At 35.1% G+C, this 14,658-nt stretch overlaps 1 protein-coding gene across 2 annotated transcripts in view; it reads right to left on the bottom strand.

Moving 5' to 3' along the window:
* Positions 1–14,658, bottom strand: part of LOC101901506 (innexin inx1) — a 57,498-nt gene that overhangs the window by 29,497 nt on the left and 13,343 nt on the right. The window contains exon 1 of one of the 2 annotated variants that reach the window (XM_005176288.4): positions 1,013–1,606. The exons of the other annotated variant lie outside the window; for it this stretch is intronic. The gene's annotated coding sequence lies outside the window, so the exon portion shown is untranslated. Of the gene's footprint in view, positions 1–1,012; positions 1,607–14,658 lie in introns of those variants that run through there. 2 annotated transcript variants of the gene reach the window in all.

Here is a 14,658-nt window from a genome sequence, read left to right as displayed (position 1 = left end):
AATTTTATTAGAAAAGTTCACATAGAGTACGTAAACAAAGAATATTCTGCTTGGGCGCCAACTCCAAAAAAGCTAAATAAAAGAGAACTGATTGATATAAGAACAGTTCAATTTTAATCCGGAATTTGACAATACATCTATGATGGATGTTGGTATAAACCCGAATTCGTAGTTGGGCGCCATCTTTCCAATACAATATGACCAAATAGTTGAAATTGATTGGAATAGCTTATTCAGAATATTTAAATAGGAGTTCTGTAATTAAGAATTTTACCCCGGCAATTTGAAATTTCAGAGCATAAGTGGCGTGAAAGATATTTTAGGTAATGGTTTAGAAGCAGAGCAATGGTCGATGCTCTAGCTTATCGCTAAACCATTTTCACGACATCTGTTATCCGAAAATTGACATGCTTTACAAAACTTTTGTTATAGGCGAATGTTGTCACCTATATCGAAATCTCTATACAATTTAAAAAGGGTTGTATAAAGTTTGCACATTTCAGTTTAAAGCTCTGACCATAAAAAATCCATTTAAGTATATGAAAATCTAAAATTAGTTTAGCTTTACAAAAATGTTTGTTATAGCCGAATATTTTCTCCAATATCCGAATATCTCTATAATTTACAAAGGTTTATATAAGGTTTGCACATTTCTGTTTAAAAATCTGACCATAAAAAATCCATTCAAACATTCTGAAAATTTGCAGTGAACGACTCTCAAATTAGTTTTAGATTCCGGCTCTGTACGGACTATCATTGTCGAAACAAATCAAGAATTATAAATCAAGAAAAATTGTATAATTTCCACTTCAGATAGAATTTTTTTCGTAACGAGTAAATGTTGAAGAAAATCAAAAGAACACAGAATTTTATAATATTCACTTTTTATGCCAAATAAATAAATAATTTTTACTGTTATTTTCACATTCCCAAAAAATGGGCTTAAAACCAAAATCTTTAAAACCCTTACAAACTATTTTAAATCAAAATATGTTGGTTGGAATTTACTTACAAAATCATTTGTTATGAGTTTCTGCTACTGAAAATTTCCTCCGTTCTTAGTTGGTGGGTGGGTGAGATATTCGATTCGTTGGGTTCCGTTGCGTTTTATGGAATGTTATCACAAATTGCCGCTTAAATGCAAATTGGTTATGATGCCCGGTTATGCGGGAGTCGTCCGTCTTACGACTGGTCTTTAGTTTTCGTTACTAATGTACACTCTTTCTGTTGTTATGATAATTTTACGAAATTGTTTCGTATGCTTTTTCTTTAAAATCTCAAAAAAAAAAAACTATTTCAATTTCGTTGCAAATACTAAAACGTATTTAATAAATTCGTATAAATTTTGTTTTTTTTTTTTTCTTCAATAAATTTTCTATCGAGAATTTTTTCCATTCAACACAGCATTGAAATAGAAAAATTTTTGTAAACGTAGTGTGGTAGTAGAAAACAGAAAACAAGATTTTTTACGCGCGTCGTCAGATACTTTAAGCTGAGTACTGTGAACACACAAATACTACACTAACATGCTCGAACAGTGGCTGATGTTCAAGAAGCTCGAAAACACATTTCGAACAATAACACACACAACACGGAGAACAACAACAACACTACTGGCTGGCTGGGTGAACTGGCAATAATAAACACAACGAAGAGCTAACACAAGACAACAACAGAAACAACAGCAGCAGTACAGGCATACAACTCAAGCGGCAGTAAGAGTACACAACACCAATACAGACACACATACTCACGACACGACACGTACGCTCTTCCAGCAGACAATCAACAATAACAACATTGCAATAACATCAATTACAACAACAAGAACAAAAGCAACAAATAGCCATAAAAGTAACTGAATTTGTTGTATGTAATTACAGACAATTCGAAATACATGAGCAAACAGATGGACGGACGGACAGTCAAAAATACATATTCCCAAACAAGCAAAACATTTGTCCATACTCAGAGATTTCAACAACAACCGAAAAAAACTCACTGAATTTAAACAAACTACAAATAAAATGAATCCGTGCTTAAAAACCCCACATTCTCTGTTAAGAATTCCCCCCAACATTAGATTGAGACTCTCTCAGTCATGCAAGAGAGCGAGTTCAAGCCAAACTCCCCTAACAAACCCCAATACCAGCGAAACGAACATAGGACCGGTGGGATCTCAAGCCATTACTTTGCATTTCGACATGCACACACAATTAACTCAAAACACACACACATGAGTACCTCTCTCACAGATACTTTTGCTCTCAGCGTTTTCCAGTTCTCTCTCTCACACACACATTTGCAGCGAGTTCATTAAGTGTTGTGGCGTCAAATACAACGTGTGTTTATTACGGTTCCATATGATGCCAACTAGCCAGCCAGCCAGCCAGGCAAAACCCAACCAACTCCAAGTAGTAGCATCACCATTAGATGTGCGATGCAAAAAGGACTGTTTGTTGCCGTTCGTTTTTGTTTGTGTGTTTTGGCGAAAAATTCGAGACTCCAGGAGGCAGGCAGCTGCAAATACTCAACATGTTGCACAGATGCACACACCACAAAAATAGAAAACAGATGGCAATTCCAGGGGGAATTTTAGAAATGTTTGAAGCAAAATAAGAATTTCAAAGTCGCAAAAATAAAACCAGGGAGAATTGGATTTTTGCGTGGCTTGTTAGAGTGAAACAATTCTATTCCAGACACTTTGACTGCCAATACGATGGCCACATGTAGGAAATATGTCGTTATGTGCTGGATGCTTCTAGTTAAAAAGGCTAAGATGAGATTGAAGCTAGAATGTTGGCATTGAAACGAAATTAGTACAAGATGAGTACGAAACGTGCAAAATATATTGTACTATAACCTACAAGGTGCACCATCTATTAACATTGGGTAAAAATGAAATTGTTTGTGTAAAATTCATTGAAGTGCATACATTTGGGCGTAATGCTTGCATTGCACAGTGGTCGCTGCCATTGGCCAAAATTCAAAAAATGAAAACCAGATATTTATTGTCAAATGTGTACAAATGAACTCTTAAGGGGTTAAGCTTTTTTGAAAACATAATAATCTTGGCTTCATTCTAACGGGACACTTCGAAAATAGCATCAAAAAAGAGAAAATATAGTTAGTTGTTTTTTTCAGTGGGATCAGAGAAAAAGTGGAGTAAAAATAGAACTGTATTACAAAATTAAATACATTTTAAAATTACAAATCTTGGCATAATTATTGAAAAGCAAGGTATTAACTTATTTTTAGTGCAGTAATTTGTGTGTTTAGTATATGTGTATAATATAAAAGATGTGAGTGTTCTGAGTTGCCTTTAAGATTAATTTTGAAAATAAAATTGGATTTCAGTTAAAGTTTTAATTGTTTTCCCCCCTGAATCCTCCATTGTGATTTTTTTCACGCCATTAGTAATGGTCCTAAGATTTTAAAAGTGCTAATTTAACTTTCAGATTTTGTCAGATTTGTATGTTATGCCCAATATACTGAAGTGACTTCGCTGCAATTTTGTCAGTTCTATGGTGCTAGTGACATAGAATATGTTTTTGTTGTTAGGGATTGATAAGTATGTAATTGAGGGGTGTTCAATAATGTTGCAAGCATTGTCCTCTGGGTATAATATTTATGTCGAAAAAGTTAACAAATTTATATCCATGGCACTATCTTCCAAGTTTCGACTAAATCATGCCCGAAAAAATTCTCGTGTTTCAAAAAACACAGATCTTATTAACCGTCTTCTTCTGAGTTCTGACCCTTTTATAATGGGACAGCGAGCCTTACCAAACAATAACCAGTAAATAAAGTCTTAAAGTCGAGCGGGGCCGACTTCATGATACCCTACACCACTTTGCATATTTAGTAGAGCGTCACATAACAAATAAAGGTTTTAATGGGGAATTTGTGAGAATTAAATCATACCAACAATGATTATAGTAATAATTAAAAATCCAAAGGAACTAATATATGGGAGGAATATCCTCCTCTGAATCGATTTATATTAAATTTGTCGAGGCATTTGCGCCTTTTCAATTCGAGCTTGTATTATCCAATTGGTGCACAATTAACATGAAATCGGATAGATATATATGAGAGCTATATTTGATATATTTCCCCAAATATCGTTGTCACAGAGTGCATATTACGGCTGCGGAGGACAAAAAATTACAAATCGGATGAACAATATATATGGGAGCTATAGCTATATCTGAACCGATTTCGATCAAATTTGGCATACTTATTTTCAGGTCCCATCTGGTCGTACGTATATTCCATATTATTTGGGCTGATATTACAAGTTTGGTGCACAATATAAGGCAAATTGGATGAATATATATGGGAGCTATACCTAAATTTTGACCGGTTATATCCAATTTCAATAGGGCCTTAAGCCAAACTAATTATTTGTGCAAAATTTATCTTTGATTTAATTTTACATTAAATTGTTATTTTATTTTGTTTACCAAAAATAATCAAATTTGGACTTGATTTGTATAAAAAATGCCTCTATTTTTGGAGGTACCTTACAAGGGACTCTACCTGATGACGGGCTGTTCCAAATAATTTTCAGTAAGATTATTTTTTAGCTCCTTAGAACGTAAAATGTCAAATAACATTACAATCTGGTATAGAAATGTGACAAGAATTGGGCAAATAACCCTTATTCGGGAGGTACGTTATATGGGGACCATGTCAAAACATGCATCGACCATATCCATTTTGTCACATTTTTTATATTTATCCCATCAAGGTACCATAACCAAAGATTCATATTGATATCTGCACTGAAAGTATTTTTGGCCGCTGTTCCCATACGACCTCGACCACTGTGCATTGGCAAGAGTTAAAGTCCCGATTACATGTTATGTTAGAGTCATATGTAATGTGACTTTAACACATTTTTGTAGCATACTTTTAGGCGCACCACTATTTTTATACCATCAATGGATATTTCGTATTCAAAGTTTGTAATGGGTACTAAAGCCTGTGACATTATAGGCCGTAATTGTTTCAAATTTCGTATTTGATGTTCGTAATGGGTGGGTACAGCCTCTGAGGTCCACTGAGTTAGACAAAAATATTACGATGAGAGATTATTTTGGAGTTACCTTTCAAGATTTATCATTATATAGCCTTTGAAGCCATGAGAATATGGACGAACCAAATATGTTCTGTAATTTCTCATTTAGAGCTATTGGTAGGTATACTATCATAAAAGCATATCGGTATTTTGGTTGTTTTTTGTTCCTATGGGATTGTAACCACACTTGAAAAGAACCCCCTGAAATCACCATGCATATGGTTTTCAGCCCGATAATATTTGGGATCTCGGATAGTAAAAATTTGGATTTAAAACAACTTAAAAAGCAGTAAGTTCGGCCGGGCCGAACTTTGAATACATTCCACCATTTGGAACGAATTTGGAAATTTTCAAAAAATAAAGTCCTTAAAAAACTCTGTTAAAATTTTAAAAATATCGGATATAGCCGTTATATTGGGTCTATACAACATGGACCTACATAGGCCTTGTTTGTCATAATCCATTACCATATTGAAATTCGAAACCTGAAATAAACGGTGAATAATGTAGCTAAAATCATCAAAATATCGTATATAGGGCGGTACCGCTATATCTGAGCTGTGCGAAGACCTGGACCAGCATAGACAATTTTCTGTCACAGGATATATAGCATCCATTATGAACGTCAAATACGACATCTCAAAAAATTTCGGTGGGTATTGTACCTACCGAATATGATATATGGGGCCTATACGAAGACCTGTACCTGCACAGACATTTTTCTGTCATAGGCTGTAGTATCCATTACGAACTTCAAATACCAAATTTAAAACAATTCCGATGAATATTGTCGTAAAAACCAGCAAAATACAGAATATCGGGAGGTACCGTTACATGGGGGCTATACCAAAACGTGGACCTACATGACCCATTTTCAATACCAAAAGTCCTGCAGACAAAATATACATTTGAGTAAAATTTTATTAACCTACTTCAATTCGTCCGGAAGCTAGAGTGATTTCCACAGACGGATAGACGGACGGACATCGCTCAACCGACATAAAATTTTATGCTGATCAAGAATATATATACTTTTTGGGGTCTAAAATGTATATTTCGAGGTATGACAACCTTAGTATATGCTCCATTCTATGGTGGAGGGTATAAAAATTGCAAAAACTTACACAGCAACAGAAAGAAAATAGACTGAAATGATCTTGGCCGAAAGTGGTGAACTACCGAATTTGGTTTTCTCCGATGAGAAAACATTCGTTGTCCAGCAGTTTGTAAACAAACAAAATTATCGTGTTTACTTGCCAAAGAGGTCAGCTGAAAATGTGCACCTTCGGTTGACCACCAGAACTCAAGCGCCGGCCATGGTGATGGTGTGGGCCGCCATAACAGCGGTCACTCGTATTAATCGACCGTGGCATTAGAATAAATGCCGAATATTATCACGAAAATATTCTGGAGGGTGTATTAAAGCCTTCGGCACGCAAACACTTTGACCGCAGACCTTGGACATTCCAACAGGATTTAGCACCATCGCACTCAGCACGCGTCACCCAAGAATGGTTACAAAATGAGTTTCCTCGCTTCTTTTCCAGCGCACAATGGCCACCAAAATATCGGGATACCAATCCGTTGGACTTTTGTGTCTGGAGTATTTTGGAAAGCAAGGTTGGCACTAAAAAATACCAAAGTGTCGATCACCTCAAGCAAACGTTTCGTCGGGAATGGGCCAAAATACCGCAGAGCAAAATTCGGGCAGCGTGTGACGGTCTATTTGAAGGCAAATAGGTGGCCAATTCGAACAAATCTAAACTTATTCTAAAATTTGATTATTTTGCTTTCTTTTCATAAAATTAAAAAAAATGCGTTTGATTTTGTTGCAGTTTTTTTATCTCACCCTGTATATTCATAAATAGCTTAAAAGCTAATTAGAGCATATACTGATAAAAATATAGCTTTGAAATTTTGGACAAGCATGGCTCGTTGGTATGGAATTCATCGGTCCATGTTTAGGTATATCCCTCACATAAGGGTATTTCTTCATATTCGTTCCCAATTACCAATCAAATGAGTTCCATTTTAAGATTTCGGTTTCGAAGAGGATATTAAGAAAACCAGCAGAAAATATTAAATGTGGGCCCACTCTATGGTTTTGCCTCCATATAATAGTACCTCCTCATTTTCGTTATTTTGAATGTTTCAGTCCTAACTTTTAATCAAGTCAGCTTTTATTTAACATTTTGGATTCCCTGTGGATATTAAAGCTCCACGCCAAAAATATTCAATGTGGGTAAACTTTTTGCGCAGCCCCCATCAAATGGTTCTTCCTTATTTTTGTTATTTTGAAGGCCTCGGTCCCAGTTTACGATCAAATTAGTTGTTATTTGGTTTTTTGGATCCTGAGTGGGAAGAAAAAGTCCTTGGAAAAATATTCAATTAAGTCAAATTTACGGCATAGCCCCTAGATTTTAGCTATAGTCACAATACAAGGGAATTTCCAAATTTTAGGGATTTTGAGATAAGACGTTTTGACTAAGTAGAGGGTATAACAAGTCAATTTTACTTGTTCATCTTCTAGAGTCCTTATTAAATATACTTTATATATATTTTCTTTTATTTATTATTTTCGAACCAACATTGCAAAGACTTTCAAAATTACCCTCGTATTTTGTATTATTTTCTATATATTGTAATATTTGAATATTGAAGAACATATTATTATAAAAGAATTTTAATATCTATTAAGCATTCATTTTATTCTGATATGTATGCATGTATGTACATAATATCATAGAAAACCGGATTTCTAATTTAAACAATAAGAAAATAAATCTCTATATGTATTTTGTGTCAAAAATAATACATAGCGTATATACAATTGTGTGTGCGTTCCGCTATGGCAACCTATTTTATCCGAATGGGTTTTTTGGCCGTCAAAAAACTCCGAGACCACAAAAACCTCAAAATATCTGAAATAAATATAATATGCCAGGCAGTCAGCATGTTTCGAATGTCATCGTACAAAATGAGAAAAAAAAACGAGACACACTAACAAAACAAACATCTGAAACCAACCAAAAAAAACTGAAACGTGTAAAATTTTTAAAGACCCTTAAGGTATTGACACACAAAACTTGGTTGAAGTTTTAAATTACCCAAAAGTCAGTCAAAAACAAGTAAGCAAAGGCTACAGTCGAGCGGGGCCGACCGTTGAATACCCCACAACACTATAATAAACGATACAGTTTATATAGGCGAGATACTCGAAAGAATTCCACAAGATATTGTGACAACTAATAAAAGAAAACCATCAGGTTTCGTTCTCAAATTTTCGAATAATAACAACTTTAACTAATTTGCTCATTTCCAATTTATTGGTAGATGTTGCACTTAAATGGTCTTCCTAGATCTGGAACCAATATTTCCCAAAGACCTATAATCTCTCAGAAGTGGCAAAAGATTAACATTTTTTATTGGTTTTTGACTGAAACGCATCTATATGAGATACAGACACTTGACTATATTCTTCAACGAAATCAGCGTTAACGAAATAGTCAGAAGTGCGTCTTTCCTGTATTTGTGTCCAAAAAGTCACTGTAATGGACATTTTCGTATTTTGTCTACAAAAGTTGGCAAACTATTTCACACATTGAATATATTTGGATGGCCATCCAAAACTGCTTGGCTTTTGTAATGTCCGGTAACCCCCATTCAAATGTGCGTGAGAATCGGACGATAACTACGACCTGCAGACAATTTTGCAGTTTTTTGGTCCATTTCAACCCCTAAATATATGGCGATCATCTCCAAAAAGAGTAAGCTTCTATTCTGACCCTCATCTTATCTCCATGCAAAATTTCGTAAGGATCGGGCCATAAATGCGATCTGTATATGATATCCTGATATCCTAACTACTTAGTTTTGTTAGCTGTAGAAATATTGCCAAATGTTTAATTCAAAATGAAAATATGCCAAAAATATGACAAAATTGAAAAAATATGAGAAAATTTTACAAAATCAATATTTTCATCTTTAGAGAGATATTTTTATGCGATTTTTTTAGACGTTTTTTCTTTCCTGCCAAGAGGCCATTCTGAATTAATGAGAACTGTCGAAATCAGTTCAGCCGTTCTCGACATATAAGAGATCTTTCAAGCATATCTTCTTTGATAGACATAAAAATCGCACATATTTTGCTATATATCCGATTTGTTGGATGTTAACATCAATGTAAAGATCAGAAGTAACCTTGTCATGGCTTTGTGCTTTCGCCGGGATTTAAAATATTCGCGGGTTAATGAAAAATTTTGAATTTTTTCAACAAAAAAGATATGGTCTATTTTACCCGCTAAATATTATCCGATGACCACCCAAATTGATAGGCCTCTTCCCCGCCCTAAACTCTAGCTACATGCGAAATTCCGCGTCGATTGGTCTATAATTGCGACTTGTATAGCTACTGCAAAATCCGACATTTTTTCAGTATTTGGTCCATTTCAACCCCTAAACATTTGGCGATCATCTCCAAAAGAAATAGGGTTCTATTCTGACCCCAGACCCACCTCCATTCTAAATTTCGTGAAGATCGGGCCATAATTGCGACCTGTAGAGTGATTACAAATTAACATGGACAGACGGACAGACGGACAGACGGACGGACGGACATACATAGCTAGATCGACTCAGCTCGGCGAGCTAGGAAGATCCATATATACTTTCCTATATGGGAAACCAATATTTCGAGGTGTTACATAATTTTTGGGCCAATCAAACTTATAATACCCCCAACACATAGTGTTGTAGGGTATAAAGAAGAAGAAGTTGGTAGAAGAAAATAATAAAAGTACCATTACCCAAGTACAAACACACACACTACAATGTGGATATGCACTTACGTCTGTTATACCCATAAATAAAGAAGGAAGGACAGCCATTCCTAAAATTCAAATTCAACATTCACTTATCACTGACTGCCCCCCAAAAGTGGTGTGGAGTGCGACTCTTGTGTTTTTTATGACCGTTGGTGTTGACTGACCAAAGGTTATGGATAGTTTTTTTGTTGGTGTTTTTTTTTTGTTTTGGGTGTATCTTTTTACCTTTCACTTTGGTGTGTAGGTGCCACGTAGATAATGTGTTGTGTGGTAGGTATCTTCAAGCTACAGCAAAGCAGACCTTAACACAAATACCAACACACACGCAGTTATCTCATCTCATCACGTCGCATTCAACGATGATGGCTTAAATTGAACCATGGTTTTACCACCCAATGCAACCAAACAAACCAAGCGTTACACTCTCACCACGCCGCGTGTTGGATGGCACGTAGCCTTAGTAGAGTAACTCTGGTGCAGTATGTTGTGCATTTACATGCAGTCGAAAAGATCCTTCGATGTTTATATTGAATTTTATGATATGTTTTGTATCCTTCTGTTTTAATATGGGAAATTCCAGAGAAAACATAACCTAGCTGGGTTTCCAATGAAAATAGAAAAACTAGGCAATATTCATTTTATGTAGATAGGTATATTTGAAGGTCTATATTTTAAAGAAGGAAAGGATTGAAGTGCTCAAAATTTTTCTGTTAAATATTTCAAGTAAATGGGAACTACAAATACATGAAATGTACTTAATAGTACTATATTTGGTACAATTTGGGATTGGGTGAACATATAGTGCCGGAAATTTGAATTTTAATGTTAAGGTCGCTGTTCATTTATAGCCTGGACGTATGGAGATGGTTTGGGAAATGTGAACTATAATTGTACGAAAAGTACTGACTTGTACTATATTTGGTATTGGATGAAGGGGTAGACAAAGTTCTGATTTTTATACCCTCCACCATACTATGGAGGGTATATTCTTTTTGTCATTCCGTTTGTAATTCCTCGAAATACTCATTTTAGACCCAACAAAGTATATATATTCTTGATCAGCGTAAAATTCTAAGACGGTTTAGCCATGTCCGTCTGTATGTCTGTGTGTCTGTCTGCCCGTCTGTTTGTCTGTCTGTTGTAATCACGCTATCTTTCGAACAAATTGAGATAGAAGGCTAAAATTTTGCACACATGTATATTTTGCCAGTAGGCAGGTTAGGTTCGTAAATGGGCCATGTATGTTCATGTTATCATATAGCCCCCATATAACGGTACCTCCGGATATTCGGTATTTTGATGATTTTAGTGACATTATTCACCGGAATTGTTTCAAATTTGGCATTTGAAGTTCGAAATGGATACTACAGCCTAAGACAGAAAATTATCTGTGCAGGTCCACGTCTTCGTATAGCCTCCATATAACGGTACCCCCGATATTTGGTATTTTGATGATTTTAGCGACATTATTTACAGTAATTGTTTCAAATTTGGTATTTAAAGTTCGTAATGGATACTACATCCTAAGTCAAAAAATGAGCCATGTAGGTCCATGTCTTCATATAGCCCCCATATAACGGTACCCCCGATATTTGGTATTTTGATGATCTACTTTAGCTCATGCCAGAAAATTGTCTGTGCAGGTCCACGTCTTCGTATAGCCCCCATATAACGGTATCCCCTATATTTGGTACCGGAATTTTTAACGGAACTTACATCTGTTTTACTTGTTAGTACTAACTTTGTAACAATTTGGTTTGCTGAAATTTTGTATTGAGGTCCTCGTTGATGGTAGGTTTGTGATAAAGAGGTGGTTTGGGCAATGCGTACTACAAGTTCGCGAAAAGTACTAAATAGTACAATATTTTTTACAATTTGGTATTGGGTGAAAATATAGTTCTTGAAATCTGAAAATTGATGTTAGGGTCGCTATTCATGTGTAGCCTCAACATATGGAAGTGGTTTCGAAAATGTGTACTATAATTGTACGAAAAGTACTGAATTGTACTATCTTTGGTATAGGGTGAAGTGGCAGAAATAAAATTCTAAAATTTAATACTTAAATTACTTAAATTTAATATTGAGCTCTTTGTTTGTATCTGAAATTGATATCTGGAGGTAGTTTTGGAAATGTGTACTACAATTGTGCGAAAATCACTAAATAGTACTATATTTGGTATTGGGTAAAGGGATAGGACAGGAATCCTTAAATGTGATATTGAGATCTCTATTGGTGTGGTAAAGATATGAAGGTGATTTTGGTAATGTGTACTATAATTGTACGAAAAGTACTAAGTGGTACTAAATTTGGTATTGAGTGCAGGGACAGAGATACAATTCTGAAATTTAATATAGATGTCACTATTGGTATCTGGAATTGAGATGTGAAACTGGTTTTGGAAATGTGTACTATAATTGTACGAAAAATACTAAATAGTACTATATTTGTTATTGGGTGGGGGGATAAAGATTAAATTCTGAAAGGAATAAGGTTGGATTTCTCAAATCAGATAATAAAATACCTAGAATTAGGATATGTGATAAATGTACGAAAATTATTAAATAGTACTAAATTTGTATTGGGTGAAGGGATAGAGACATAGTTCTGAAATTTGATATAGAGTCACTGTTGATGCCTGTGGCTAATATATGGAGATGGTTTTGGAAATCTGTACTAATTGATTGAAATGTACTAAATAATTCTAAATTTGATATTGGGTGAAGGGATAATGCCGGAATTCTCAAATGAGCTCTCTCTTGGTATCTGAAATTGAGTTATGCAGGTGGTTTCAGAAATGTGTGTTAAATGTGAATAATTGTACCAACAGTACCAAATAGTACTAAATTTAGCATTGGGTGAGGTGATAAAGATACAATTCTGAAATTTTATATAGATATCACTGTTGGTGTTTGCGGTTAAAATATGGTGGTTATTTTGTTAAGATTTACTATAAGTGTTCGAAAAGTACTAAGTGGTACTAAATCTGGTATTGGGAGAAGAGAAAGAGCTGGAATCCCAAAAATTTGATGAGGGATAGAGATAAAATTCAGAAATATTTTATTTAGATAACTGTTTGTATCTCAGGTTGATATGGGTTTATAAATGCAAACTAAAGTTGTTTGAAAAATGTAACAAAATTTTGTATCGAGTGAATGAAAAAAGCTGGAATTCCGAATTTTTTTATTGATGTTTCTATTGGTATTTGGTGATAAGATTTGGTGGCGGTTTTGCAAATGTAGATTGTTCTGGATATGCGTACTAAATATAACTAAATTTTTATAGGTTGAAGGGATAGAGCTGAAATTCGGAAATTTTATATTGAGGTCACTATTAGTTTCTAGGGCTTATATATGGAGACATTGAAATAGTTTGGGACAGAAAAATTGGATGTGGGTCCATTGGGCAATGGTTTTACTAATATCCTCCTCGGTAAATTTCGAAATTAAAAGATTTTTGAGAGACTTCATAGAACAAAGGAAAATTAAAAAAAAAAAAAATAATATAGAACCTTAAAAATTGAAAATCTTAAAATCTGGTACTATGTTTGAACTTTTGATTAAACTGTTTTTGTCAAACTGAACAAATTGTGCATAGCACGAAATATTGGAACGAATCTAATATTTTATAGTGGACTTTTCGCTGACAAAGTAGCGGGTAATTGCGAATAAAACTGTCCGGGTTCCGTCCGACTCCGAAAGTCGGATGGAACTTCCAATTTCGGTTGCGTATTCTTTCCTACTTCTTACCAAAATTTATATGGCGTGGTTGACGTGTTGTCGGCCCGAAGGGTCGGATGAAAGTCAGAAGTCTTAACTAACGAGTTTATCCCCGATAGCACGAGAATATAAGCACAAAAAACCTCACAAACAACGAGAGAGAGACAATGCCACTTCAACTTTGTGACAAGAAAAAAATACTTCGGACAATTTGCTCAGAATTCGGACCTACTTCAGTCTGATGCGTCAAAGAACTTCAGACTTTTATCAGACACGTCGGACGTTCGCTGGGTAGATGGCGCTGCTTAAAACGTATTATATACTCTATATGGAATGTAATATTTTATTTCGTGAAGTGATCTGTAATTTTAACACCGAAATAAGCGAATTCATTCGGAGACTCAATGTTATTTCCTTGTGAAAAAATTTCTCCCTCAAAATAAAAGTAGCCAAAATAATTTGGAATGTCCCATCACCAAAGTCTTCAACCCGATTTAAATTAAGACAATTTAAATTAGCATCATACATATCATAGACATAAGCAGACAGACAATGCATCCATCCATCAAATCACCTTTTGTCTTTGTCTCATGATTTAAGTGACCAGCTCAAAGAGTCAAGACCAATTTGACTTCTTCTCATAGAAATTCTGTTGTATTGTTGTAGAGAATGAGACCGATAATGGATGGCACTTACATATTTCGCAAGAGAGGCCTACATAGAGCAGTCAGTACACAATATTTAATTGACCTATGGCCCCGCTTCAGCCTATTGAATATATAATGAGGCGTCGTTGTGTGTTGGGCTTTCTCAATTACACTCAATGCACAAAAGAGTGATAAAGAGAGAGGAGAGGAGGGTAGACAGCACATTTTGTGAGATTTACACTCAAACTGTGCCACAAAATACCAACGACATCACGAATTTTAGAACAACGGCTGGTGATGAGCGTCTAATTTCGTCATCATTTTTACTGAAGAACAGAGGAGGCAGCAAATACTGCGTCTTTGGTTTGAAATAAAACTGTTGCCCTCA

This window comes from Musca domestica, unplaced genomic scaffold (genome assembly GCF_030504385.1).
Source record: "Musca domestica strain aabys unplaced genomic scaffold, Musca_domestica.polishedcontigs.V.1.1 2, whole genome shotgun sequence".
Classification (NCBI taxonomy): domain Eukaryota; kingdom Metazoa; phylum Arthropoda; class Insecta; order Diptera; family Muscidae; genus Musca; species Musca domestica.
This window is presented reverse-complemented; position numbering and strand designations above follow the sequence as displayed.